General features: G+C 43.7%; 1 pseudogene; it reads right to left on the bottom strand.

Moving 5' to 3' along the window:
- Window positions 1-1,634: 1,634 nt before the first annotated feature.
- LOC140105749 (atos homolog protein A pseudogene) lies at window positions 1,635-3,373 on the bottom strand (annotated as a pseudogene).
- Window positions 3,374-6,193: the final 2,820 nt, after the last annotated feature.

Genomic DNA, 6,193 nt, shown 5'->3' on the forward strand with positions numbered 1-6,193 from the left:
TGGAAGACTGGTTACAGAATGAAGGATTCAGAGCTGTGCACCTTATCAGCGTGATGGGGCATCAGGAGTGCACACTGGAGTCTGAGCTGTCTGGCCTTTGCTCAGATGCTTGGGCTGTACTTGGGTGAGGACACTGTGCAAGTCATGTGGGGTTTGCACTGTAACTGAGTGGTCTAAGGTCTTGGATCAACTCACTGGCCTTGCTGAGCAGATTGCTGGCTGCAGCTACTAACACATGAGGGGCCCTCCTCACAACTGAGTCTAACCGGGCCTAATAGTGGGCCACTGAGGAGGCCACCATGTTCCTGGGCTAAGACACCTGTGGCATGGACTGGATACTCAGTGCGAAATAAAATAAAATGTCTGGTTCAGTGGGGTGTGCCTAGGGCCGGGGCAGACAGGATTTACCAGCTTAAGGATATGGAATGCATCAATTGCCTCCTGACTAAGAGCAAATGGGGAAGAGGCAATTCAGTTTATCAAGGGGCAACATCAAGCTGGGGGCAGCAGACCTTTATCCTAGGCCTGCAGGAGTTGGCCAGTCCTAGAAACATGTGAAGAGGCTTAGGGCCTCAGGGCAGGGGCATATTCTGGACAGCCAGCTTTCTTCCCTGTGCCAGGTATCTGCCTGTGGCTGAGAAGCAGTGGCCAAGGAAGACCACCTTCTCCTGGCAGTACTGGAGTTTGTCTCTGGAAACTTTCTGGAACAGAAAACACATAAGGTCAATAAATGCATCCAGGGAAACAAAAACAGTAGGTCCTCCACATACTGGAAAGGAGAACATCCAGTAAGGGGCAGTCTGCCAGTCTACTCCCTGTAGGGCCATGGGGTATTGGCTGGGTGAGTTTTACCCCCCTTGTGGGAGTCTACATCAGGTATACTGAAATACTAAACTGGTAAAAGCAAATAGGTACTGGCAATTTTCATGCAGGGGCACAGAGAGGAGAACATTTGCCAAATCAATAACAGTGAATAATTTGTCACCCTGGGGACTGCTGCCAGTTTGGGACACTCATTGGCAGCTTGGAGATCATGGACCATCCTACATGTATCCAGCTGTTCTTTCTGGGTCTTTTTCTTGACTGTGAATGGGTTAAAATCATCACTGGGCTAGCAGGGGAGGGTTTGACAATGAGAGAATCTGTATGGGGGGATGTACTTGCTGACGTCCTCGTTAGTTACCGCCCCCCTATTAGAATATGGCCACTCACTTTAGTCACTTCAGTAATGTCTCCTCCCAGCAAGTGGAAGCACGCCCCCTTGAGCTGGGCTCGTCTGGAATCAAAACTTTTGTCAGTTTTACTTTGGAGTTCCCTCTGTGAAACACTGGTCTCTGTTTCCCTCTGTCTTTCAGTCACAGCGAGTTCCCTCTGTCGCCCCCCCCCCTTCTTGTAAACTTGCACTTGCAAAGTCCCTGTATGTTCAGACACAGATTGCAAGCAGCTATGGAGAAATTTAGCCATCAAGGAATAAAATCTCTTTTTCTCAAATTCTCTACACATCAAAATCTCTGAAATGTCCCTTATCACCTGTCTCTTTCTCAACGGGCACTCTGAAGGATTCCTGTCACTCTGTCCTGGTGTCCGTCTGTCAAAGTCAGAGGCTCTAAGTGTCTATTTGAAAATCTGATCAAGTTTTTTTTTTTTTTTTTAATTTTGCCAAAAGATTTTCTTTACTGTGGTTAGCTCAGCATCTAGGTGAGAACTGAGGATTTGTTGGCGTTTCTATGTAGGATTTCAGTTCATATGCCGCCCCACTGTCAACTTCCATGGACTTCCGGGAGAAAAGAAGCCTTACATCTTTGTGGAGGTAGATCTTTCCAGACTTTGAACTTTGAAACCTCAGGTGGATGAGGTAGCGCAGTGTCCGCTCTTCTGTCTTCATGATGTTCTCAAGGATGGTCGCCTTCTTATCTCGTTTCCCAGGAACAGAGAACGTTCTCTGCCGCAGGAATGTCTGGTGATTGGGTGGCATTTCGTGCAAGTCATATTTCACAACAAACATCTTCACCACAGTCTTGTTTGGATTAAATAAGGTCACTTGTATTGTTCCAGATGGAGGTATACGATATCCCCTTTTGCCAAGAGATTCCAGTGTAATATTACCCATGTAAGGTGAAGGGGCATTGTCCTCTGAAACGCTATAGAACGAAACCCTGACTGGCAAGGTCATGTGTGTTGGACAGAATACTCCTCTGGCTCCAACATCTGCTGTAAAACCTTCCACCACACCCAGAGGCTCTAATCGATAATTCAAGACAGACTCCTCAAAGTTTCCAAGAAGGCTCAGACATGGGGCTGGTGGAGCACTACAACTTAGCGGTCTCTCTGTGCCCTCCACACCATCTGCTGTTTTCTCACAGTGCGGTTGTCGGACTGGAGAGTAAAGGTAAACCTGTAGAGGGGTGAAAAGCTTTGGTAGGGAACCCATCGAGAGAGTGAAAACCCTTTTTCTTCCATTTATTTGAAGGTCGCAGAGTTACAGACTTCACCTGGTCTGCATTCTTCAATCTCTCACATCTTGGACAACTTCCGACGTTTCTTGCTTGTTCCTGTGCACCACAGTCACATTTCTCTGGGTCGTCGTTCTCATCCCGAGCAGTTTTCTGCTTCTCTAGGGTCTCCTTAGCCTTCTGACCATCCCTGTCTTTTAGAAGATGATTTTCAATGCTGTGAAGCTGGCTGCTATTCTCAGACCCTTGTGCTTTCCTCGTGTTATTCTCTGTACATTTAGGTTCTGGCGTTTGTGAGACATCACAGGTTTTTAACGCCACAACATTTCTTGAACAGTTTTTGCGGTTATCAAGGTGGACACGGTCATCATTACGCTTTTCGGTGGAGCTGGTTTGCTTGTAGTTGGCAGTATGGATGGTCAAGGGGCTATGATTGGAGAGGGGGTGCAAGGCTCCCTTACGAATATGCTTTTCAGTCTGTTCACTGTAATTTACCTCTCTATCAGGAGGCATAAAGGTATTCTCTTTACAGAACATGGAGAATGCTGGTGGGCTGTGTTTGTTTACTGAACATTGAAAGGTGTTTGAAATGGGATCAGGGGCTTGAACTAAAATGAGTTTCCGCCTAGCTTGTGGTTTTGGTGAAGTTCTATCATCAGAACTAAGTCTGGAGGAAGTTATGGGAGTTTCTGAAGCAGCTTTTAATTTTCGGTCACTGCTTTCAGGGGTTAGAGTCAAATCTGAAATAGCAGCACACATGACAGGCGTTTCAATCTTATTGAAGTTTTCGTCTTCACATGGGTTTCTGAATATTTTGCAGCTCATGGGGTTGGGGTCATGTATTTTAATGGAGCGGTTGCTTATGTGTGTGGCGTTCTGATCACACTGCAGCAAATGCTGTGCAATTCTTGCTATGACTTCCTGGCTCAAGGCTCACCTGTCCGAAACTTCAAATCGGTCTGTGTGGTCTGACCAGGGATTTGTATAAGGGCAAAACTATGTCTTTATCATGAGAATCTATTCCTCTCTTGATACATCTCATAATTTTATTTGCTTTAGCAGCAGCCGCCTGGCTCTGGTCACTAAAATTAAGTTTACCATCCACCAATACCCCCAAGTCCTTTTCAGCTCCAGTTTTACCAAGTAATTGACCATTTAGAGGATCAGGCAGTCCTGGGGCACTCGACAGTCCTCGGGGCTGCCCAGAAGTGGATCGGATCCCCCGGTAAGCGACACAGGGGATCCGATCCACAGTGGGAACACCCTTACATGCCGCGGTCATGCGGGTGTTAGCGCGCGGTGTCAGCTGACTGTCTGACTGTAAACTGTCTGCGCATGCGTCTGCATGCTCAGACAGTTTACACTGCTCTACAATAAAATAGTATTGTAGAGCAGTGTATTGAACCAGCAATCAGAGCATAGCTGGTTCAAGTTCCAGTATGGAAAAGTAAAAACATGTAAAAACACTAAAGACTACACATTAGAATAAATAAAAAATAAATACATAAAAATATAAGCCACTAAAATGTCACTTTCCCATAAAAACACTTAATAAAGTATAAAAAACATAAAAACATTAAAAAAACCACATATTTCATATTGCCGCGTCTGTAACAATCTGTATAATAAATCAGAATCGTTACTGGACCCACACGGTAAACGCTGGAGAAAAAAAACGCAAAAAAACTTTCACAAAAAAGATCATTTTTGATTCATACTTTTTTTTAAAAAAAGGCTACCACTACATATAGGGTATCGGTGTACTCGAGAGAAATTGGGTATCATTTAATCCATTGTAAATGTTTAATTTCCCCAACAAAATGAGTGTAATGTGAAAAAATATTACAATTTGTAGACTGCACCTCCATTTTGTTTTAACCCCTATAAAACACCTAAAGGGTAAAAAACTTCTTAAAAGTGGTTTTTCATAAGTTGAGGGGTGTAGATTCCATAATGGGGTAATTTACGAGTCTAGCTATTATTTAGGCCTTTCAGTGTCAATTAGAAGTTGAGCAAATCCATCTAAATACGGGTTTTGGTGATTTTACAAAAAATTAGAAAAATAATACCTAAATTCTGAGCCTCATAACATTCTAGTAAAATATGTGGAATCTTAAAAAACCATCCAACATAAAGCAGACATTTGGGAAATGTACCGTATATACTCGAGTATAAGCCGACCCGAGTATAAACAGAGACCCCTAATTTTACCATCAAAAATTGGGAAAACCTATTGACTCGAGTATAAGCCGAGGGTGGGAAATGCATTAGTCACAGACCCCCCCCCAGTATGTATACAGCCTGCCCCCAGTAGTATACAGCAGCCCCCAGTAGTATACAGCCTGCCCCCAGTAGTATACAGCTTGCCCCCAGTAGTATACAGCCAGTCCCCAGTAGTATAAAGCTTGCCCCAGTGGTATACAGCTTGCCCCCAGTAGTATACAGCTTGCCCCCAGTAGTATACAGCTTGCCCCCAGAAGTATACAGCTTGCCCCCAGAAGTATACAGCTTGCCCCCAGTAGTATACAGCTTGCCCCCAGAAGTATACAGCTTGCCCCCAGTAGTATACAGCTTGCCCCCAGTAGTATACAGCCAGTCCCCAGTAGTATACAGCCAGTCCCCAGTAGTATACAGCACTGCCCCCAGTAGTATACAGCACTGCCCACAGTAGTATACAGCCAGCCCCCAGTAGTATACAGCACTGCCCCCAGTAGTATACAGCCTGCCCCCAGTAGTATACAGCCAGTCCCCAGTAGTATACAGCCAGCCCCCAGTAGTATACAGCGCTGCCCTTAGTAGAATACAGCCTGCCCCAGTAGTATACAGCCTGCCCCCAGTAGTATACAGCACTGCCCCCAGTAGTATACAGCACTGCCCCCAGTAGTATACAGCACTGCCCCCAGTAATATACAGCCAGCCCAGCATTAAAAGAAAATAATAAACTTATATACTCACCCTCCGGTGGCCCTGACCTGCAACGCTGCTCCCCCGATGCCATTTTTAAATTTCTAAGTCAATTTAAATAGATTTACCACCTAAATAAGTTGCTGAATGACATTTCCCATATGTCTACATTTTCATAATTTTTGAAATGTCTGGATAATTTATTTTGATATCGCTTTTCCATATTTTCACAATTGACTATTTTGGGGATAAATACTGTTTTAGCATAAAAAAAACCCTATATAAATCAAACCTTTTTAAATCGCCATCCCTCAAACTATCAGAAACAGCTTTTAGGAAGATTGTTAACCCCTTGAGATCTTCTTAGTAATTAAAACAAAATGGAGGTGAAATTTAGAATGGTCAAATTTTGTTCATTAGCCCTAAAATGTACACATTTCCAAAAGATATAAAGAGAAAACCCATCTAACAATTTGTTATGAAATTGCTCCCGTGTACAGAGACCCTCCACATGTGGCTGTTATGTTTTTTTATGGACACACATTGAGACGCAGAAGGGAAGGAGTGCCCTGCAGCTGCCAGGATTTTAGTTTCCTTATTGGCCCCTTTTGTAGGCTATAAAATTGAGCTTTTTGGGGGATAAGATGCTTTTTGCAGTGTTACCATTTTGAGGTTGGTATCCCCTATTTTTCTATCACTTTTTATTGCATTTTTGTGGAATAAAATAGAATCATAAGAATCATAATTTTTTGTGGTTTTTTTTTTTACAGTATTCATGTTCAATAATTATTTACTTTTATTCTACGGATTGTTACAGACTCGGTGATACAATATAT

This window comes from Engystomops pustulosus, chromosome 11 (assembly GCF_040894005.1).
Source record: "Engystomops pustulosus chromosome 11, aEngPut4.maternal, whole genome shotgun sequence".
Taxonomy (NCBI): Eukaryota; Metazoa; Chordata; class Amphibia; order Anura; family Leptodactylidae; genus Engystomops; species Engystomops pustulosus.